The 24786-nt window shown below is 38.3% G+C and overlaps 1 long non-coding RNA gene across 1 annotated transcript; it reads right to left on the bottom strand.

Annotated features, from left to right (window-relative positions):
• Positions 1-5656: 5656 nt before the first annotated feature.
• On the bottom strand, positions 5657-10996 carry LOC116518571. The gene is made up of 3 exons (XR_004256569.1): positions 10963-10996; positions 10249-10319; positions 5657-5755 (listed from the first exon to the last, which is right to left on the bottom strand). It is a non-coding gene; the product is annotated as an uncharacterized LOC116518571 (long non-coding RNA).
• Positions 10997-24786: the final 13790 nt, after the last annotated feature.

Below are 24786 nucleotides of genomic sequence, written 5' to 3'. Positions count from 1 at the left end.
GCTTAGCAAGCCAGGCGAGGGTAGAGGGGGGGTGGGGGGCTTGCTTCCCTAGCGAAAACTAGACGGCCGCAGCCACGGCCACGCGTAGTACGCGACGCTGCGGCTTTTGCAAGGGAAGGCCTGGAGGACTTCCCTTTCGCAAGCGAGGCCGCCGCGGCGCCGCCGCCGCCCGCACCACACGGAGGGGGCCACGCGGCCTACGCGAGGCCGCGGCTTTCAAAAGTGAGGCCGCCCCCCCCAACGACCAGAAGACGGCCACGCGTAGTACGCGACGCCGCGGCTTTCGCAAGGGAAGGCCTGGAGGACTTCCCTTTCGCAAGCGAGGCCGCCGCGGCGCTGCCGCCACCCGCACCACACGGAGGCGGCCACGCGGCCTACGCGAGGCCGCGGCTTTCGAAAGTGAGGCCGCCCCCCCCAACGACCAGAAGACGGCCACGCGTAGTACGCGACGCCGCGGCTTTCGCAAGGGAAGGCCTGGAGGACTTCCCTTTCGCAAGCGAGGCCGCCGCAGCGCCGCCGCCACCTGCACCACACGGAGGCGGCCACGCGGCCTACGCGAGGCCGCGGCTTTCGAAAGTGAGGCCGCCCCCCCCAACGACCAGAAGACGGCCACGCGTAGTACGCGACGCCGTGGCTTTCACGAGGGAAGGCCTGGAGGACTTCCATTTCGCAAGCGAGGCCGCCGCCGCCGCCCGCACCACACGGAGACGGCCACGCGGCCTACGCGAGGCCGCGGCTTTCGAAAGTGAGGCCGCCCCCCCCCAACGACTAGAAGACGGCCACGCGGCCTACGCGACGCCGCGGCTTTCACGAGGGAAGGCCTGGAGGACTTCCCTCGCGAAAGCTAGGCGGCTACCGGCGGCCCCCCCACCCGAAAGCGGCCACGTGGCCTACTCGAGGCCGCGGCTTTCGCAAGCAAGGCCGCCGCCCCCACCACCCGGATGCAGCCACGTGGCCTACGCGACGCCGCGGCTTTCACGAGGGAAGGCCTGGAGGCCTTCCCTGGCGAAACCTAGGCCGCTACCGCTGCCACCCCTATCCCCCCCAGCTTCCTACCGCCGCTACCACCGCTGCCGTCGCCACCGCCCACCCGAAGTCCCGCCGCTAGCGTCCCGAGTCTTGCCGCCAGGGCTTGGTTGCTTACCTGTGGGGAAAGCAGCAAGCTCCTGGAAGGCGAAGGGAAGGCGTGAAGCGCGAAACGAGGCGTCTCGGCAACAAACAACAAACCCTTTGGAAAAGACTCTTTGAGAGAAAGATTCTTTTCAAAAGAGGAATGTTAGCCGTTGGCGCCACACTTTTAAACGAAGCCAGCCCGCTCACTGATTGGCTGGACTCCAGCCAAACAGTGAACGGCAGGCTGCGCTTAGTCCAGACGGGCGGGGGAGCGCGCGACAGGGCCCAGGACTGGTACCGGCGTTCCCGGAAGTTCCTTACTTCCGGGTTCACCGACGAACCGGATCGTGCGATCCGGTGCGAACCGGTAGGAACCCAGCCCTGATTACAATGATATTGAACATTTTCATTGGGTTGCATTAAAACAAGAACTTAATTGGCATGATGTGCAAAAATCATTCGATCGTATTAATCAAAATTTCCCAAATAGTAATATTTCTCAAAATGATCTTTTTGATGAGGTATCATTATTAAAAATATATATTGATAAGGAAAAGGTTGAATCTTGGGTATCAGCAAAAATCACAATAGAGAACAAATGGTTAGAAATATTTCATCATTTGGAAACAAACCATATTCCATACAATAGTGCACTAAAAATTGTGGAATACACGCTGTCCTTACCAGGAACTAATGCTGCGACTGAACGCGTTTTTTCTACGGTAAATAAAGTGTGGACATCAGAAAAATCACAATTAAGTGTTGAGACTTTGAAAGCCATTTTATGTGTGAAATATAATTTAATTTCATGACCTTTTAAACAACGACAGCAATCTACTAAAAAAAATTCACTCAGTGAGAAATATGCCAAAGAGTAAAATTATACTGTACATAATTTTTGTCAATATATTTAATAAATATAAATGTAAATAAATGTATTATATTTATAAATTGTAGTTATGTTGAAAAATATTACAATACTATTTTTGCATTGTATGAGAATTTTTGTTGCTCCGTATAAAAATTTTAATCAAGCCCCCCCCCCCCCAGTCAAAGGTGTCCCTCTTTACCAATCTGAAAATCTGGTCACCTTACCATAGGGCCATGCAGGTGCAACTCTCTGGGCTGTGTTTTGAATCCAGGTTTAGTTGAGTTCTCAGATGCCATGTGATCAGTTGAGTAAAGGGCCAATATTATCATGCCTTTACTCCCATCCCCCCTGGGGCCGCAGTGGAGAAGTCTTTATTATGTAAAAGGGACTAGCTTGGCCTTCTTAATGGCCCATTAACAGTGGGGATGGGCAGGAAGCTACAGGCAACTATTCTGTCTTTTAAAACATGTTTCTTTCTTTTCATATCCAGAGAAATATTCTGCCTTTTCAATATTTCCTAGGATATTTCATTTTTCTGGGAGAGGGCTGGATGATAACTTCCCACAAAAGGTAGAAAAGTCTCCAGCCTAGCCAGTGTTAATAGATGCTGGAACGTGTGATCTGCTATCTGGAAACACTGCAGCTACCCTGCCTAATTCTTGCTATAGCATATTTCTCTAATATATTCAGGCTAAGGAAAATGAAATAATTCAAAAGAATAACAATCATAATAGTCATAATGCAGAAATAACATAAAATCCTTGTTTTCTTGGGCCTACTAAGCTTTCATTTCTTCCTCTAACTTAGAATATATGGTCCACTCTCAATAAGAATTTTCCTCTATATATTTTATGGTATAAATAACAAATTAGATCTATGCCTGAGAAAAGCAGAATCTTATCTTTAGTGTAGCTGAGATAAAACTGAACTACAGTTTGCTAACCCTCTGTACAGCTGCAAATATACTTGTGCTTTCTTACTTTCTCCTTTTTTAAAGGGGGAGGATACCACCACTTATTCTGCAATAATACTGTTATGGGAGTGGTAATAGGAATAGAAAACCGTTTCTTATTTAGGTAAATAACTTTGTATGGATCACAATGCAAACTTTTGGACTTGCAAAACACATCCATGCTGCAACCAAGTGGCTTTGTTTATTGATGGAGCTCAGCTCATAAGGTGTGAAAACAATTTCTTGAAGATTGGGCAGTAGGGAGAACAAACTAAAGATTACAATTAAAGAGAAGAATGCTTAAATTTGATTTGCTTTTTCAGAATGGAGTAAAATATTTTAACATTGAACATGTTGAAGGATATTTTGGAACAACTGACCCCGAAGTTAATTTTAAGAGTTTCTACCTAAATAGATAGAATGTGTGAGTTGGGTTATGGAGTCATCTGTTATGTTTAAATAAAACTGATAAGTTATTAAAATTGTTTATATTTGTTGAGTAGAGGGAAGTCATTTCTTTATATATTTCTTTTCTTTTGCCTTACTATATTCTTATTTTTATTTTTTTCTATTTTATTTTTTCCTGAACTTTCATCTTTTATTTTTTATTTTATTTTTTTCACTTTGTATGTTATTTTATCATTGATAGTATAGATTTTAATTAAAATTTCTATTGGATAATTCAATATGAAGCTTCCTGTTTAAGAATCTAACAATTTTAAAAATACATTTTCTTCTGACATGTTAGTATTGAAAGTATGAATTTTTATAAAATTGAAATTAGAGATTTAAGACATGAAGTTTCTCTTTAGGTATTTAACAATTTAAAAACACAATTTATATTTTCTTCTGTTAAACTTTCTTCTGAATAGGTTACATGTCACACAATATTTACATAGGGGCCAGGGAGGCAGTTTATACATACACACAAGTGTATGTGCCAAATATGCTGATGAGGATTGGGGGAAAACACAGATTGGAATCACAATTCTACATTCACAACTTTCCTGCCTAGCAGATTAAAAATTACATAGTTGTTATTTCTGATATCTTTTAAGCAATTTTTGATAACTGGCATAATGTTGTGATGTTCAGGAATATTATGTACATTTGTGTAAGCTTTTGTGCAACATTGTCAGTAGCTAAGGAAACTCCAAAAACACTGATTTTGTGTAGACACAAGATAGATAAAAACAAATCTTTATTCACAGTTCACAATGAAAGATGACATGCTTTATTTATTTTCCCATTCATATAGGACGGATTGAGAATATTATTGGGCAGCACATTCCAAATCGCTCTTCAATTTCAGACAAATCACAAACAATGCAATCAGTTGAAGCCAATGATGTCATCGAGAAGGTCTCCTAGTTGAAAGTGAACACTAACCGTTGCATAAGTCATAGCCACAACAAGTTGCAGTAACTCCTGACACTGCATTCAGAAGTTCACAATCATACTGAGAGCCGCACCTGCTGCTATAGCTTGGTTGCTCGAATCCTACAGGGGAAAAAAAAGGCCTTCTGGTTGCTTATGGAAAAAATAAATTTAATTTTTCACTTCACCAACATTGTCCTTTGTTAACAATGGAAGCTCCTAGATAGATTACCCTTCCTTCATTTTGGAGGCTGGGCCAGGCATGCAGCACATCCACATTATTCAAAATTCTTGTTTCTTTCATGTGAACAATGTGAACAGCAAGACTGAGACTGGGGCAAGGTGGTGAGATCTCAAAATGACCTATCTACTCCCGTGAAAACAACCCCAATATATGAAAAAATCAGCAAGTTGTCTGGTAATGCATTGGCAATCCCACTATTAAGCCTTTTGGTTGCACCATCATCAAAATCTTGTAGAGGAGCCTGAACCTGAAGTAATGAGTAACATTGCATAAACTGTTGATAAAGAATTGTCCCTTCTTGTTCTTTTGAGCAATACTTAGGGCAACACTTACCTTTGTTCCAGGGTCCAAAATAATCTAGTCAGTTCTGTTTGTTTGGATACCTGAGACACTAATGCACATTTTGATAGGCAGTGGAAATACGGTATTTTAGAGTTCTTTCGGTCCTGAAAGGTGCATCCTGGGCCACATGATCCCTGGACTTATTGCCATAATGACTGGCTCAGTAACAATGATAACAAACTATTGCCTAGGTTCAGAGAGAAGTAGAAATAAAACCCACCCTAGGACTCATGGGCCTCTTGAGGTGAAGGCTATGGCTCTTACACAAGTAGAGTTAGTAAAGATCAGGACTTGTAGAGCAATATTCCTTGCGAACACTTCCAGGAGAAAAATTAATCATCATATTATTGGGGGGAAAAACATTTTCTTTTTATTTGGGGAATCGGTTAACATAGTTTACTTCAGATTCAAGCCAAGGGTCATTATGTTCCATGTTTGAAGCTCATTTATTTGACTCATCCATCTGTGGGACCTTTCCGAAGATGACCACGGGTATTCCACCCATCTATTACTGAATAAGGCCTTATACAGCCTTTGAAAAAGACACTTAGCAACTCAAGTGGAAAATAGCATCCTTCATAGAGCTGCATCTTTTGTAAAGTTTGTGCAATTTGGAGACTTGGAATTTTCTCCCAACTGGTTCTGTCCATTAATGATTCTCCATAGCCTTTTTCAAAGCTCATTGAAGTCCCCTCCGAAAAAAATTAAAGAACTAAATATAATTATTTGTTCACCCCATACTTACCATCTCCTGTAAAGAATATGGTGATACATTGGTCTTGATTACCAGAGCAGGTAGTTGTGCTAAAACAGTTTCCTCCATTGGGACAATAATAACATTCCAGAGCATCCACAGCTGAAAGAGAGCAACTCAATTACTAATTTCCATCAGCTATTTTTAGCTAATGTTACTTCAATGGGATTTGGGAGTAAAAAAGTTTAAAATTATTTGCATCAAAGATTTTAGAAATTTCAAAAATCTCAATTTCAAATTTGGTAAGTTTTGAGAATTCAGACCTCTGGGAGGAGGGAATGGCAAACTGAAGACAGTGCTGCTAAAAGTGGAATCGCTGGCCAGGGCAGAATGAAAAACCACATAGTAGTAATTCTCTTTATAATTCCACTCCAGAAAAAGAAAGGACTTGAGATTGCTCACAAGGACTCCAGACAATTCCTGCTTACAAGAGACCCATAAGACAGTGTTCTCTCAGCCAGAATTGTATTTGCAAAAAATTGGAAAAATGAAACAATACCAAAACAGGAAGAAGTTATCCGAAAAATAATGGACTGTGCTGAAATGAGTAAATTGACACTTGAAATTAGAGAACAAAAGGATGAGCAATTTTATAAGATATGGGATTTGTTTTATCGGTGGCTAGGGGGGGGGGGAACCTGGAAATGAAACATGATATACTTATGCTTTAATTGAAGAAGTTAAATGATGATACAACTATGCTGTGAAATAAACTAACAATGATACAATGAAAAATTAATATATCAATGAATTGAATATTTTAGAATTTTTTGCTTTAAAAAGGATAAGGATAATAATGATTTTATGTATATTTAATAGAGGTCTGGTGATATAATGTATAATGTTAAGAACGTATTATAATGATATTTTGCTGCTGATAAATAATTTTAATAAGGGAATAATTGAAAACTGGTACATATATGTAGTGGCGTTTTGTTGAAAAAATGAAGGAATAAGATCACTGTTTGAAAGTATGAAGTACAAGGATAATAATGAACATAAGTATATTTTCTGGGGAAAAATAATACTAATGGTAACTGAATATATATTGAAGAATGAAAGTGAGGTATTTAGTTATACTAGATGAAAACTCTGATATGGTAAATATTATTCAAGGTTGTGGATGTTAAAACACCTGTAACCAAACGACATGCTATATGTAATGATGGTTTGTTTTTCTTTTTGTGTTTTTTTTCTTTTTTCTTTTCTTTTTTGTGGGTGTGTTTTTTTATTATTATTATTATTGTTGTTGTGTGTATTAAGTATATATATAACAGAGAGATACGGTGTGTGTGGGGGGAAATGTAGTTGGGATGGATTGCCACAGGTAGGGGAATAAGAAATGATACTAAATTATAACCTATTAAATGAAATAATAAATGTATAAGAATGATGAATGTTAAAACACCTGTAACCAAACGACATGCTGTATGCGATGATGGTTTTTTTTTTTTTTTGTGTTTTTTTTTTCCTTCTTTCTTTTTTGTTTTTGTTTCTCCATTGTTGTGTGTATATGTTGTCTATGTAACAATATATATATATATATATATATATATATATATAGATAGATAGATAGATAGATAGATAGATAGATAGATAGATAGATATAGATATAGATATAGATATATACACATACATACATACACATATACATATACATATATATACACATATATATATATACACACACATATATATATATATACACACACACACACATATACATATACATATATGTATATACACATATATATATACACACACATATATATATATATACACACACACACACACATATATACATATACATATACATCTACATATACATATACATATACATATACATATATATATATTTAAAGTCACAACCCCTGGTATGGTTCGATTCCCAACAAGGGTGTGGCTAGCTGATGAGAGCTAAATAGCTTGAAATAGATCTATACTAGTCTCCCTTTATTTATTTATCAGCATAAATATAACATACATATATATATATATACATATATATATATAGCAATAGCAATAGCAGTAGACTTATATACTGCTTCATAGGCCTTTCAGGCCTCTCTAAGTGGTTTACAGAGAGTCAGCATATTGCCCCCAACAATCTGGGTCCTCATTTTACCCACCTCGGAAGGATGGAAGGCTGAGTCAACCCTGAGCCGGTGAGATTTGAACCGCTGACCTGCTGATCTAGCAGTAGCCTGCAGTGCTGCATTTAACCACTGCGCCACCTTGGCTCTTATACATATACATATACATATATACATATATATATATGTGTGTGTGTGTGTGTGTGTGTGTGTGTGTGTGTGTGTGTGTGTTTTATTTGTGCTGATAAATAAATAAAGGGAGACTAGTATAGATCTATTTCAAGCTATTTAGCTCTCATCAGCTAGCCATACCCTTACTGGGATTCGAACCTGTGCTGTATTGCATCTTAGGCAAACATCTTAGCCATTGAGCCACAGGTCTCCTCCTTATCATATATATGACAGTGTTCTCTCTGGCATGTTTATGGCTATGGGAGAAGAGGGAATAGCCATCTTGCTCAAACTGTTAGCACGTTGCATTTGCATATTTCCTTTTCAATTCATATTAAAAAAATAATTTATTAACTGCTTTTCAGCTCTTGGGAACTTTGGAATAAACAAGTCTAAAAACACCAAATGAGTCTCCTACCCCTAGTGAAAGAACTGCAAAATACAAGTTTATTATTTTTTTTTAAAAAAATAGCGTAAGGATGATTAGAATTTTGATTTGGAAACTTATAAATGGAATAAAGGTCCATGTTGATTTAAAATAAGAGATTGGAATTAATTGTAAGAATTCTTCCTGTGGGACAATGCTTTTGCTTTTAATTCTTTTGATTTTTAAATGATAGGACTTTGAAACTTGGACAGTAGGAAGAAGTAGAACAAACTGTTAGAACGTTGTGTTTGCATACTTCCTTTTCAATTCATATTTAAAAAATGTTTGTTAACTGCTTTTCAGCTCTTGGGAACTTTGGGATAAACAAGTCTAAAAACACCAAATGAGTCTCCTACACCTAGTGAAAGAACTGCAAAATACAAGTTTATTAATTTTTTTTTAAAAAAAAAACAGCATAAGGATGATTAGAATTTTGATTTGGAAACTTATAAATGGAATAAAGGTCCATGTTGATTTAAAATAAGAGATTGGAATTAATTGTAAGAATTCTTCCTGTGGGACAATGCTTTTGCTTTTAATTCTTTTGATTTTTAAATGATAGGATGGGAGTTTGAAGATGGGGCAGTAGGGAGAAGTAGAACAAAGTAAAGATTACATTCAAAGAGAAGAATGCTTAAATTTGATTTGTTTGTTTCAGAATGGGGTAAAATATTTTAATATGGAACATGTTGAAGGATATTTCGGAACAACAGACCCAGAAGTTAATTTTAAGAGTTACGACCTAAATAGATAGAATGTGTGAGGTGGCATATGGGAAGATGGGATAATCTGTTGTGTTTTAAATAAAACTGATTAGTTATTATAATTGTTTATATTTGTTGAGAAGTGGGAAGTCATTTTTTTATATATTTCTTTTCTTTTTCCTTATTCTATTTTTACTCTTATTTTTTTCTCTTTCATTTTTTCCTGACACTTTCATTTTCTATTTATTATTTTATTTTTTAGTTTGTATGTTATTTTATAATTGATAGTATAAATTTTATTTAAAATTTCTATTAGATAATTCAAATATGAATCTTCCTATTTAAGAATCTAACAATTATAAAATACATTTTCTTCTGATGTTATATTATTATTGAAGGTATAAATTTTGACAAAATTGCTATTAGAGATTTATGATATGAAACTTCTCTTTAGGAATTTAACAATTTTAAAAAATAATGTATATACTTTTTCTGTTATACATTCTTCTGCATATGTTACATGTCACACAATAATTACATAGGGCCCCAGGGAGGCAATTTATACCACACAAATGTATGTGCTAAATATGCTGATGAGGAGAAGGGGAAATACAGATTGGAATCAGAATTGTACATTCACAACTTTCCTGCCTAGCAGATTAAAATGTTAAAAATGTTATTTCTGACATGTTTTAAGAAATGGAGAAGGCATTCTAGACAGATGGTCCATGAAAGATACTAGGTGGAGACAATAAATAGCCTAAATTACAGTTTTCAGTGGAAAGCAGTGGACAAAATCATTAAAAGCAAGAGATAAGGAAACTGTCGTATTTAAATAATATGCTTTGAGTTCTTTGACATTCCTTGACTATGAAAGTTTAAAAAGTCAAGTCCATATAGCTTTAGGCAAGGCAGGAAAAATATTCATCTTTGACGTAGCTCTGTTGTACACAATACTTTAACAACTGGTTCTTGTAATTGCAGTGAAGCACTTGAATTGGACTGCCATGAGTACGGTAGAATTGGTGAGTGCTGGGCATTGTGCCCCAAATACCACCAAATCTCCTTCGATCTCAAACATGCTTCTGCTAGCTTCTGCATGTAGGACCTCCAATCTAGGACCTCTCAGTTTGAAGAGGAAGTGACTGGGTCTGTGAATTGGAAAAGGTCAGTGTTGAGTGATCATTGCTGATAACTTACCTTGTGACCAAAGCAGTACAGCAAGAACACACAAGATTATTTTCCTCATTGTTTTTCTGGAAACAGATTGCCTGCAATCAAGAGTTGGAAATCGGGATCGTTAGATATTCAGAGTATCGTTTTTTTTACATTTTCACAAAAGATTCTGTGTTCAATGAATCTGGAAGAAGCACCTTAGTACATAACACAATTTAATATTCGGAGATATTCAATATGTTTAAGATCAATTAAAATATATACCCTCGCAAGACCATTATCTTAACTGTGTTTTAAATGCTTTGTGACATTATGTTTTAAGAATTGTCTATATTTGTAATGGGAAATGCTCCTCATAAAAAGATCCTGATTCTTATATAGAAAAGGTAGCAAAATGTAAACCTCCAGCCTAGCCAATGTTAATAGATGCTGGAACGTGTGGTCCACCATCATCTGGAAACAGTGCAACAGCCCTCCTTAGTTCTTGCTATAGGATTTTTCTCTAATATGTTCAGGCTAAGGAATATGAAATAATTCAAAATAATACTAACAATCATAATAATTGTAACACAGTAATAAAATTAAAACCTTGTTTTCTTTGGCATAGTAAGCTTGCCTTTCTTCCTCTAATTTAGAATATGAGGTCCACTCTCTGTAAGAATTTTTGTTCTATATATTTATGGTATAAATAAGAACAGAACGAATTAAATCTACGCCCGAAAAAAACCTGAATGTTACCTTTGGTGCAGCTGAGGTAAAAACTGAGCTATGGCTAGCTAATCCTTTGTACAGTTGCATATATATGTGCATTGATTCTACTGCAGGAGCGGTAATAGAAAGAGAAAACAATTCAATGGGTAAATAACTTTGTACAGATCACAATGTAAAGTTTTGGACTTGCAAAGTTTTATCTATGGAGCTCGGCTGATAAGATATCAAAGAGTTTCTTATTGCTGATTCTTTGCCTATTCCTGACTGCTTAAAATGAAAATATTTTCTGAAGTATTCTAAATATTTGATATCCTGTTAAATATATACGCTATGGCCATTTCCTCTTTAGATTGAATTTATGTGCAAACACATAAGCTATACTTTATGTAATGGAAATTATTCAATAAGCTGTAACTGGAGGGCTGTCATTGTTTCAAATTCCTCGTCCTGGTTAAACAAAGATTAGCAGTGAGGTGATTCAAGAACAATGTCTTGCAGTCAGACACAGATCTGGATTATGGGGCCATTGTTGTTGAGGGTCAGGGAATAAAATAAAGGAGCATGTGGTTCAATTAACCCTATAAAGAGCTTAATGGGTCTTCTAATACTGTCTATCTAGTTTAGGGTCTCAATGATTTGGAAGAGGTCAATGGCCACCTGTCCTCTGAATATTTAAATCTTTCCAAACTCAATTCATTTGTTCATTTGTGTATTTGTTTATTTATTTGTACAATGTATTGGCCACCCAACATAGCACAAGAGTAACTATGAGCGTCTTACAATATTAAAAGATAAAACTATGCAAAACCTAGATGATAGAAATAAAATACTAGGATCCAATTATTCAGCCCTAACTAAAAGATGAGGAGGGATGGAGAGAGTAGGATGAGAAGTGAGGAGGTTGTATCTGTTATTAATCTATCAGCCACCCCAAATTTGAAAACCCTCCACTGGAGCTCCAAGTCAACAGGCAGAGTCAAGTCTTTAAGCTTTTGTGGAAAGTCAGGAGGGTTGGAGCCAACCCCACTCAGGGGGGAGGGAGGGCAGGATGTTCCAAAGGGAAGGCTCAGCCTGTGCTGGCAGAGAAAGCCCTTCTCCTGGACCCCACCAGCCAGAACACTCTGGCTGATGGGGCCCACAGCACATCTCCTCTGCCAGCACAGGTTGGGCGTGCCAATCCCAGTGGGATGAGATTGTCTTTCAAGTAGCCTGGATGTTGGACCAATGCCATGAAGGGCTTTAAAGATGATTACCAACCCCTTGAATTATATCTGAAAGCAAACCAGTAGCCTGGGCAGCTCACTTAGTGGTGTTACATGGGCCACCCTTTGGGCCCCAAGAACTGCCTGCCCTGCTGCGCTCCGTGCTACCTGTAGCTTTCAAATATTTTTCAAGGGCAGCCCCATATAGAGTGTGTTGTAATAGTCCGGCCGTGAGATGAATAGGGCTTGAGAGACCAAGTGCTGACACTCCTGACCCAGGAGGGGCTGCAACTGGTACACAACATGACATTGTGTAAAAGCTCTCCTAGCTGCAATTGCCATCTGTTCTTCAAGCAGGAGTCACGAGTCCAGGAGACCCTCCAATTTGAGGTCTGGATCTGCCTGGGGTAGTGCTAAGCAATCCAAAGCTATAGATGTCAAAATCCTGGATCTTGGGACACCATGCACCCAAAGCCATTTGGTCTTGCCAGGGATCAGTCAAAGCCTGTTGTCCTCCTTCCAGGCCTACACAGCCTCCAGGCATCATGAGAGGGTAGCAACAGCATCACGTGGGCCACCAGAGGTGAAAAGTAGAGTTGGATCATCATAATTTAGATAGCTTAAATAATGGTTACATATGGTCTGACCCAGTGACTTCATGTAGATGTTAAAATGGAATGGAGACAGTACTGAGCCCTGCTGCATGCCACAGGATAGTGGCTGAGGGCTGAATCTCTCACTCCCTATTGATACTGATTGGGAACAGCCTGGGAAAATGAAACAGCACAAAACAATGCCACCCAGCCACAGCCCTCATAGGCAGCAAAAAAGGATACCATGGTCAATGGTACTGAAGGCCACTGCCAAAGAGTGAAAGAGAGCAAGGATGGTTGCATTACCCCAATCACACTTTCATCAGAGACCAAGCGTGACCAATGTCCATTTTGGTCCAATGACCAAGCCTGAATACTGATTGAAAGAAGTCCAGGTAATCTTTTTTATTTAGGACCCTCTGAAGCTGCCAGGCAACCACATTTTTCACCACCTTACCCAAAAAGGGAAGATAGGAAACAAGGTGAAAATTGTCCAAGCAGGCGGGTTCAAGTGATGGTTATTTAATGGGGGGGTTGAGCCAGGGCCTCTCTAAAATGCCCCAGAAATTTCCCCTCCTGTAGTGATGTGTTAATCACTGCCTGAATTAACCTGCCAGTCACTATCTTGGAAGCTTTCACCATCCAAGTGGGACAAGGATCTAACTGACAGGTGGTGGTGCTGGCAGCATCAAGGACCTTGTCCACTTTCTCAGGTTCAACAGCGTCAAATCGTTCCCGCATAACTGGGCAAGACTAATCCTCAGGCATCTTGCATGAACTTGCTCCACACATGGGAATGAATCTGGTTGACTTTATCTGTCAGAGGTTAAACAAATTCTGCTGCACAGCCTGGCTGAAGATGATCACCTGAGCCGCCCTGTCTCAGGTGGGGCCAAATGATCTGGAACAGGGCCATAGAGTGACACTCCGAGGACACAATAAGCAAAGAGAAATAAAGCTGTTAACCACTTGTAAAACCATGAGGTAGGCCTTAATAGCATCTCTATGTTGTGTCTGGTTGGAATTATCCTTCATTGATCCCTAGAAGGCCATAGTTCTGTTAGGGGAACATCTCATTCTCGGCACAGCCAGAGATTCATTCTAAATGTCAGGTTTGCTCCATATCCCCACCAAAATGGTAGGTTTGAGACAATTTATTGTAGACCAACTTGGCATTTAAAGGCAGCATCTGAAGCCCAGGGCTTCCCCAAAAATCTGCTAACCAGCTATTGAAGTTGGTAAAGAGTAAGAAAAATGATGGAGATATGAGCATGCATATTGCTGTGAAATAATGTTGAGGCTCTTTTTTCCTTTTCATCTTGAGTTTTGATAACTGGCATAGTGTTGTGATGTTCAGGCATATTATGTACACTTGTGTTAGCTTTTGGTGCAACATGATCAATACCTGAGGAAACTCCAAAAACATGATTTGGTGTAGACACAAGATAGATAAAAACAAATCTTTATTCAAAGTTCACAATGAAAGATGACATGCTTTATTTATTTTCCCATTCATATAGGACGGATTGAGAATATTACTGAGCAACACATTCCAAATCGCTCTTCAATTTCAGACAAATCACAAACAATGCAATCAGTTGAAGCCAATGATGTCATCGAGAAGGTCTCCAGTTGAAAGTGAACACTAACGGTTGCATCTGTCATAGCCACAACAAACGGCACTAACTCCTGCATTTGGCACTGAATTCAGAACTTGACACTCATACTGAGAGCCGCACCTCTTAGCATACCTTGGTGGCTGGAATCCTACAGAAAAAAAGCCGTTGTGGTTGCTTATGGAAAAAAATAAATTTAATTTTTCACTTCACCAACATTGTTCTTTGTTAACAATGGAAGCTCCAGATAGATTACCCTTCCTTCATTTTGGAAGCTGGGCCAGGCATGCAGCACAACACATTATTTGAAATTCTTGGTTCTTTCATGTGAAAAAAACATGTTTCACATCAACAGCAAGACTGAGACTGTGGAAAAGTGGTGAGATTTGAAAGTGATCTTGAAGTACTGTATTTTTCAGACTATAAGATGCACTTTGTTCCCTCAAAAAAGAGGCTGAAAATCTGAGTGCGTCTTATACACTGAATACAGCAGTTTTTTTTCCTCCCCAAACCCTGCCCCTTCACCAAAATGGCAGTGCAGAGCTTCTAGGAAGCTTTTAGAGAGCTCCAGGGGGCTGGGAAGGGCAGAAATGAGCAAAAAATGGTCCATTTTTGCTCAATTTTACCCCCCAGCCCCCAGGAGCACTCTATAAGCTTCCTAAAGGCTATCCATGCCCTTTTTTAAAATGAAAAACAGACCTGCTTTTTAAAAAAAAAATAGGCTGTTTTTTTTTTTTGCTTGCTTTTGCGCCACCTCAGGAGCACTCTGCAAGCCGCCTAAAGCCTATTCATGTCTTTTTTTGGAGGAAAATGGGCCGTTTTTGGGAGAATAGCATCCTTCATAGAGCTGCATCTTTTGTAAAGTTTGTGCAATTTGGAAACTTGGAATTTTCTCCCAACCGGTTCTGTCCATTAATGATTCTCCATAGCCTTTTTCAAAGCCCAAAATAATTAAGGAACTAAATATAATTTTTTCACACTATTATACTTACCAACTCCTTTAAAGAATATGGACATACATTGGTCTTGATTACCAGAGCAGGTAGTTGTGCTAAAACACCTTCCTCCATTGGGACAATAATAACATTCCAGAGCATCCACAGCTGAAAGAGAGGAGGCAAAATAGCAACTCAATTTCTAATTTTCATCAGTCATATTTCCATATTTTTAGCTAATATCACACCAATGGTATTTGCTAGTAAAAAAGTTTAAAATTATTTGCATCAAAGATTTTGGTAATTTCAAAAACTCCATTTCAAATTCGTTAAGATTTTAGAATTCAGACCTGGGGGAGAGGGGAATGGCAAACTGAAGAAAGCTGTGCTAAAAGTGGAATTGTTGACCAGGGCAGAATGAAAAGCCACACAGTAGACGGCTCTTTGTAATTCCACTCCAGAAAAAGAAAGGACTTGAGATTGCCCACAAGGACTCCAGACAATTCCTGCTTACAAGAGACCCATAAGACAGTGTTCTCTCTGGCATGTTTATGGCTATGGGAGAAGAGGGAATAGCCATCTTGCTCAAACTGTTAGAACGTTGTGTTTGCATACTTCCTTTTCAATTCATATTTAAAAAATGTTTGTTAACTGCTTTTCAGCTCTTGGGAACTTTGGGATAAATGTCTAAAAACACCAAATGAGTCTCCTACACCTAGTGAAAGAACTGCAAAATACAAGTTTATTAATTTTTTTTTTTTTAAAAAAAACAGCATAAGGATGATTAGAATTTTGATTTGGAAACTTATAAATGGAATAAAGGTCCATGTTGATTTAAAATAAGAGATTGGAATTAATTGTAAGAATTCTTCCTGTGGGACAATGCTTTTGCTTTTAATTCTTTTGATTTTTAAATGATAGGATGGGAGTTTGAAGATGGGGCAGTAGGGAGAAGTAGAACAAAGTAAAGATTACATTCAAAGAGAAGAATGCTTAAATTTGATTTGTTTGTTTCAGAATGGGGTAAAATATTTTAATATGGAACATGTTGAAGGATATTTCGGAACAACAGACCCAGAAGTTAATTTTAAGAGTTACGACCTAAATAGATAGAATGTGTGAGGTGGCATATGGGAAGATGGGATAATCTGTTGTGTTTTAAATAAAACTGATTAGTTATTATAATTGTTTATATTTGTTGAGAAGTGGGAAGTCATTTTTTTATATATTTCTTTTCTTTTTCCTTATTCTATTTTTACTCTTATTTTTTTCTCTTTCATTTTTTCCTGACACTTTCATTTTCTATTTATTATTTTATTTTTTAGTTTGTATGTTATTTTATAATTGATAGTATAAATTTTATTTAAAATTTCTATTAGATAATTCAAATATGAATCTTCCTATTTAAGAATCTAACAATTATAAAAATACATTTTCTTCTGATGTTATATTATTATTGAAGGTATAAATTTTGACAAAATTGCTATTAGAGATTTATGATATGAAACTTCTCTTTAGGAATTTAACAATTTTAAAAAATAATGTATATACTTTTTCTGTTATACATTCTTCTGCATATGTTACATGTCACACAATAATTACATAGGGCCCCAGGGAGGCAATTTATACCACACAAATGTATGTGCTAAATATGCTGATGAGGAGAAGGGGAAATACAGATTGGAATCAGAATTGTACATTCACAACTTTCCTGCCTAGCAGATTAAAATGTTAAAAATGTTATTTCTGACATGTTTTAAGAAATGGAGAAGGCATTCTAGACAGATGGTCCATGAAAGATACTAGGTGGAGACAATAAATAGCCTAAATTACAGTTTTCAGTGGAAAGCAGTGGACAAAATCATTAAAAGCAAGAGATAAGGAAACTGTCGTATTTAAATAATATGCTTTGAGTTCTTTGACATTCCTTGACTATGAAAGTTTAAAAAGTCAAGTCCATATAGCTTTAGGCAAGGCAGGAAAAATATTCATCTTTGACGTAGCTCTGTTGTACACAATACTTTAACAACTGGTTCTTGTAATTGCAGTGAAGCACTTGAATTGGACTGCCATGAGTACGGTAGAATTGGTGAGTGCTGGGCATTGTGCCCCAAATACCACCAAATCTCCTTCGATCTCAAACATGCTTCTGCTAGCTTCTGCATGTAGGACCTCCAATCTAGGACCTCTCAGTTTGAAGAGGAAGTGACTGGGTCTGTGAATTGGAAAAGGTCAGTGTTGAGTGATCATTGCTGATAACTTACCTTGTGACCAAAGCAGTACAGCAAGAACACACAAGATTATTTTCCTCATTGTTTTTCTGGAAACAGATTACCTGTAATCAAGAGTTGGAAATCGGGATCATTAGCTATTCAGAGTATCATTTTTTTTTACATTTTCACAAAAGATTCTGTGTTAAAAAAAAAAAGAATTTGGAAGACCCACCTTAGTACATAACACTATTTAATATTCGGAAAAATTCAATATGTTAAGATCAATTAAAATGTATAGCAATACCATTATCTTAACTCTGCTTTAAATGCTTTGTGACATTATGTTTTAAGAATTGTCTATATTTGTAATGGGAAATGCTCCTCATAAAAAGATCCTGATTCTTATATAGAAAAGGTAGCAAAATGTAAACCTCCAGCCTAGCCAATGTTAATAGATGCTGGAACGTGTGGTCCACTATCATCTGGAAACAGTGCAACAGCCCTCCTTAGTTCTTGCTATAGGATTTTTCTCTAATATGTTCAGGCTAAGGAATATGAAATAATTCAAAATAATACTAACAATCATAATAATTGTAACACAGTAATAAAATTAAAACCTTGTTTTCTTTGGCATAGTAAGCTTGCCTTTCTTCCTCTAATTTAGAATATGAGGTCCACTCTCTGTAAGAATTTTCTTCTATATATTTATGGTATAAATAAGAACAGAATGAATTAAATCTACGCCTGAAAAAAGCTGAATCTTACCTTTGGTGCAGCTGAGGTAAAAACCAAGCTATGGCTAGATAACCCTTTGTACAGTTGCATATATATGTGCATTGATTCTACTGCAGGAGTGGTAATAGAAACAATTCAATGGGTAAATAACTTTGCACAGATCACAGTGCAAAGTTTTGGACTTGCAAAGTTTTGTTTATTTATGGAGCTTGGCTGATAAGATATCAGAGAGTTTCTTATTGCTGATTCTTTGCCTATTACTGATTGCTTAAAATGAAAATATTTTCTGAAGTATTCTAAATATTTGATATCCTATTAAATATATATGTTATGGCCATTTCCTCTTTAGATTAAATCTATGTGCAAACACATAAGCTATACTTTATGTGACTTGAATTTATTCAATAAGCTGTAACTGGAGGGCTGTCATTGTTTCAAATTCCTCGCCCTGGTTAAACAAAGATTAGCAGTGAGGTGATTCAAGAACAATGTCTTACAGTCAGACCCAGATCTGGATTATGGGGCCATTGTTGTTGGGGGTCAGGGAATAAAATAAAGGAGCATGTGGTTCAATTAACCCCATAAAGAGCTTAATGGGTCTTCTAATACTATCTACAGTTTAGGGTCTCAATGATTTGGAAGAGGTCAATGGCCACCTGTCCTCTGAATATTTAAATCTTTCCAAACTCAATTCATTTGTTTATTTGTATATTTGTTTATTTATTTGTACAATGTATTGATCACCCAATGTAACACAAGGGTAACTCTGAGTGACTTACAATATTAAAAGATAAAACTATGCAAAACCTAGATGATAGAAATAAAATACTAGAATCCAATTATTCAGCCCTAACTAAAAGATGAGGAGGGATGGAGAGAGTAGGATGAGAAGTGAGGAGGTTGTATCTGTTATTAATCTATCAACTACCCCAAATTTGAAAACCCTCCACTGGAGCTCCAAGTCAACAGGCAGAGTCAAGTCTTTAAGCTTTTGTGGAAAGTCAGGAGGGTTGGAGCCAACCCCACTCAGGGGGAGGGAGGGCAAGATGTTCCAAGGAAAGGCTCAGCCTGTGCTGGCAGAGAAAGCCCTTCTCCTGGACCCCACCAGCCAGAACACTCTGGCTGATGGGGCCCACAGCACATCTCCTCTGCCAGCACAGGTTGGGCGTGCCAATCCCAGTGGGATGAGATTGTCTTTCAAGTAGCCTGGATGTTGGACCAATGCCATGAAGGGCTTTAAAGATGGTTACCAACCCCTTGAATTATATCTGGAAGCAAACCAATAGCCTGGGCAGCTCGCAGAGCAGTGGTGTTAAATGGGCCACCCTTTGGGCCCCAAGAACTGCCTGCCCTGCTGCGCTCTGTGCTACCTGTAACTTTCAAATATTTTTCAAGGGCAGCCCCATGTAGAGTGTGTTGTAATAGTCTGGCCGTGAGATGATTAGGGCTTGAAAGACCAAGTGCTGACACTCCTGACCCAGGAGGGGCTGCAACTGGTACACAACATGACATTGTGTAAAAGCTCTCCTAGCTGCAATTGCCATCTGTTCTTCAAGCAGGAGTCACGAGTCCAGGAGACCCTCCAATTTGAGGTCTGGTTCTGCCTGGGGTAGTGCTAAGCAATCCAAAGCTATAGATGTCAAAATCCTGAATCTTGGGACACCATGCACCCAAAGCCATTTGGTCTTGCCAGGGATCAATCAAAGCCTGTTGTCCTCCTTCCAGGCCTACACAGCCTCCAGGCATCATGAGAGGGTAGCAACAGCATCACGTGGGCCACCAGAGGTGGAAATGTAGAGTTGGATCATCATAATTTAGATACCTTAAATAATGGTTACGTATGGTCTGACCCAGTGACTTCATGTAGATGTTAAAGTGGAATGGAGACAGTACTGAGCCCTGCTGCATGCCACAGGATAGTGGCTGAGGGCTGAATCTCTCACTCCCTATTGATACTGATTGGGAGCAGCCTGGGAAAACGAAAATGAATCAGCACAAAACAATGCCACCCAGCCACAGCCCTCATAGGCAGCCAAAAAGGATACCATTGTCAATGGTACTGAAGGCCACGGCCAAAGAGTGAAAGAGAGCAAGGATGGTTGCATTACCCCAATCACACTTTCATCAGAGACCAAGCATGACCATTGTCCATTTTGGTCCAATAACCAAGCCTGAATCCTGATTGAAAGACGTCCAGATAATCTTTTTTATTTAGGACCCTCTGAAGCTGCCAGGCAACCACATTTTTCACCACCTTACCCAAAAAGGGAAGATAGGAAACAGGATGAAAATTGTCCAAGCAGATGGGTTCAAATGATGGTTATTTAAGGGGGGGTTGAGCCAGGGCCCCTCTAAAAGGCCCCAGAAATTTCCCCTCCTGGTCCTAAGGTGACCAGATTTTCAGATTGGTAAAGAGGGAAACCTTTGACCAGGGGGGTGGGGGGCTTGGTTAAAAATTTTATATGGAGCAACAAAAATTTTCATATAATGCAAAAATAGTTTGGAATATTTTTATTTTATTTCAGCATAACTACAATTTACAAATATAAATTGTAACTGTTGCCAAACATCAAAATTTTGATCACGTGACCATGAGGATGCTGCAATGGCTGCTAAGTGTGAAAAATGGTCATCAGTCACTTTTTTTCAATGCCATTGTAACTTTGGTCACTATACCACCTTTCTTGCCATGTTCTTAAGTGAATAACTGCAGCTGATAAGTTAGTAACATAAGTGAATCTGGTTTCCCCATTTGACTTTGTCAAAAGGTCACAAAAAGCAATTGCATGACCCCAGGACACCGAAACCATCATAAATACGAATCTGTTGCCAAACATCAAAATTTTGATCGCGTGACCTTGAGGATGCTGCAACGGTCGCTAAGTGTGAAAATGGTCGCTAAGTGTGAAAATGGTCATCAGTCACTTTTTTCAATGCCATTGTAACTTTGGTCACTATACCAGCTTTCTTGCCACAGTTCTTAAGTGAATAACTGCAGCTAGTATTTTGTATTTTGGATAGAATCTTTTTTTAAATAGTGTAAGACAATTTAAAAAAAGAATCCACACAGAATAAATTGAAGTAAAATATTTCAAACTATTCCACACAGAATAAATTTAAGTAAAACTATTTTTAAAAATTCTATGCACAATATATTTCAAAGTATTAGCTGTTCAAAGAATTATTTTTAAAAAATCACAAAAGATTCTGTGTCCAATGAAAGACCCACCAAAAACACCCACCAAAAAACATAACACTATTTAATATTCCAAGCTATTGGATATGTTGAGATCAATTAAACTTTATATCCTAGCAATACCATTGCCTTAACTGTGCTTTAGACTCTTCAGGAGATATGTTTTAAGAATTCTCAACATTTGTAATGGGAAATGCTCCTGATGAAAAGGTCCTGTTTTTTACATATTAAAGGTAGAAAACTGTAAAACTCTAGCCTAGCCAGTGTTAATAGATGCTGGAACATGTGGTCCACTATCATCTGGAAACACTGCAACTGCCTTCCCTAATTCTTGCTATAGTATTTTTCTCTAATATGTTCAGGCTAAGAAATCTGAAATAATTCAAAATAATACTAATAATCATAATAGTTATAACACAGTGATAACTTTAAAACCTTGCTTTCTTTGGCATAGTAAGTTTAAGATTCTATTTTAGAATATATTATTTCCCCCCCTGTGTAGTCATTGTATAAATATGCACATAATGAATAAAACATATGTGTTAGAAAAGCTGAATCTTACCTTTGGACAGCTGAGCTATGGTTTGGTACCTGGTGGTACAACTGCAGGTATATATATATATATTTCTCCTCTCTCTTTTTTTCTTTGATTTTGGGAAATTCTTGGGAAATTCTTACTCTAAAATCCCTTATTCTGCAACAATTGTGACGTAGGAGATCTTAACATAAAGGGAAATCCATTTCTTACACAATGGGTAAATAACTTTGTAAGGATCATAAAGCAATGTTCTTCAAAGCACAGGGCATGTTGCAATCAGGTGATTTTTAAAAAATTTATGGAGTAAGCTGACAAGCTGACAAGATGTCAAGATTACTGCTGATGCTTTGTCTGTTCCCAATCGCACAAAAAGAAAAAAAAAATTCCTCCACCTGCCCCTCTAAAGTACTCTAAATATTTGTTCTCCTGTTAAATATATACTGTGGGAAGAATTTATAAATTTGTATAGGTTGTAGAAATATATAAGGAGTCATATGTTAACTAACCCAGGACTCCACAGATTTACAACAGCGTCTGAAATCCTTTAAACCCAAACATAAGAATTAAACACTTATTTCAAAAATATACAAGCAAACACCCAAAACGCAATTAACACAAGGTAAATGTAATTATAATGATCACAGTTCAAACAAATAGACTCAACCCAAATCACTTGATCTAATCAACCACTTCACTGGCTCAACACATACACACGCCCATGCCCTTCAAGTGTCATCCTAGAATCAGCACGTACACACTTCCACACGCAGGAAAAGCTCCCCTATAAAACAACTTTTATGTACCCCATTTTCTACCAGTATGTATCTACCCCCATAGGCAAACCACTTTGCTTTTGGGAATAAAAGAATTCTCCTTTCCTCACAACTATCTGGATTTCATTTTATATTTATTCTTGCACAACTCTGGCTTAGGTTGCAACCTCAAATTATTCTTCTGAGAATAATATATGGCCACTTCATCTTTGAATTGAATTGGCACAAACACACAAATCTGTGTTTCACTTAACTAGGGCTTACTTAATTAGCTATAGCTGGTGAGCCTGTACAAGAATTTTGCCATGGTTTCATGGTTTCCCAACTTGATTAAAAAAAGACTAGCAGTGAGGTGCTACAAGAGTCCCAGTCTGAGCCAGACACAGATCTGGATTATGGGGCCATTGCTGTGGAGGGTTGGGGATAATATGAAACAGTGTAGTTCAGTTAGCCTACCAAAGAAACCTGACGGTCCTTTTAACACCACCTGGAGCTTAGATTACTATGTGAACCTGGCTTCTGTCTAACCTGAGGCTACTCTCAAGCTTATGTTGGCTGTTCCACCGTGTGAACGGACTTAACCATGCTAATGTATCTATATCTTTGCAAATTATCTATTATGTTGATGGGAAAAGAAAGGTGGATATAAGCAAAGAATCTATAGTAGTGATGGCTAACCTTTTTATCATTATGTACCACAAGTGTATGTGCATGCTTGTGACACCCCCCGCATGCCCCGCCTTCCTGCACACATGACCCCCTGTGCTCCCCCGCCCTGACGTATGCACACATGTCTCCTGCATAGGCCCCACCCCCTGCGCATGCGCAGCAGAGACCCAAAAATCAGCTGGCTGGAGGGGGCATGTGTGCATGCCTGGTGGAACTGAGCTGGGCAACAACTTGAATGCCTGCAGAAAGGGCTCTGTGTGCCACCTGTGGCATGCATACCATAGGTTCGCCATCACGGCTCTAGAAAAAAAATCTGGATATTTTTTTTATAACTACTGGTAATTTTTATCTGAATTATAATTTTTGTGAAAATCTATGTTCTCGAATATAAAATTATTCAATCTTGTGTCTGTGTCAATGCGTCAGTATATATGATCAAGTGTATCTCCACAAACGCATATATGTATAAACAATTTATTTGTTGTTTCTTCTTTTGTTTCCATATTGTACTAAGATTGGTTCCAATATTTTGACACACTGAGTGATCTTAAATAAATGTATGTTTGAAATTCATAGTAAAAGAAAAATGGTGAACCAAAGCAATCAGATAAAGCGAATAAACTCTGCTTCTCAAGATTTCAGATATGATTGAGATTGCTCTTCTAGGATTTTTATTGTTAAACTAAATATACATGGTAAACTAAAGGAATAAATGATCTAATCTCAGTAAGAACCTGCTTTCGTTGGGATGTGATACAAGTAAGTTATGATCCCTTTCTGTGCATTTTTCAAAGCAGAAACACTTAATACATACATATTCCTCTGTTATAGTATTTAATATTTTCTTCAATTTGCTTTGGCTTTTGTCTCTGCTCATTGTTTTTTCCCACTGTAAATTATATTTTATATTTTGTTGGTTGTTCCTGTTAGATACCAGAAACATTGGTAATGGTTTACACCAAGGTCCTCTGTTCTGGTGGGAACAGAGATTCAGTCTGATTGGTCGAAGGATCTGACAGTTCCCTATAAAAGAGCTGCTGTCAGACTGAACCTTCGCTGGATTGTACATAGTTGACTTGTGCTAATAAAGAGCTGTTTGTTACTCTGAAGCCTGAGTGTGCCAGTCTGAAGGTTCAGACTGAACCTTCGCTGGATTGTACATAGTTGACTTGTGCTAATAAAGAGCTGTTTGTTACTCTGAAGCCTGAGTGTGCCTTCATTCACCCGATTTAACACTGGCGACGAAGATGGGATTGGAAGGCAACTAGGCAGACAAAAAGAGCATGACAATCCAGCAAGTAAATCCAGCCTCATCTTTGAGTGGCAAATTCAAACGTGCTCAGGAACACAAGATGACAACGCACACCCCACCGACTCCATA

This window comes from Thamnophis elegans, chromosome 1 (assembly GCF_009769535.1).
Source record: "Thamnophis elegans isolate rThaEle1 chromosome 1, rThaEle1.pri, whole genome shotgun sequence".
NCBI lineage: Eukaryota > Metazoa > Chordata > Lepidosauria > Squamata > Colubridae > Thamnophis > Thamnophis elegans.
The sequence above is the reverse complement of the archived record's forward strand: the minus strand, read 5'-3'. Positions and strand labels throughout refer to the sequence as shown.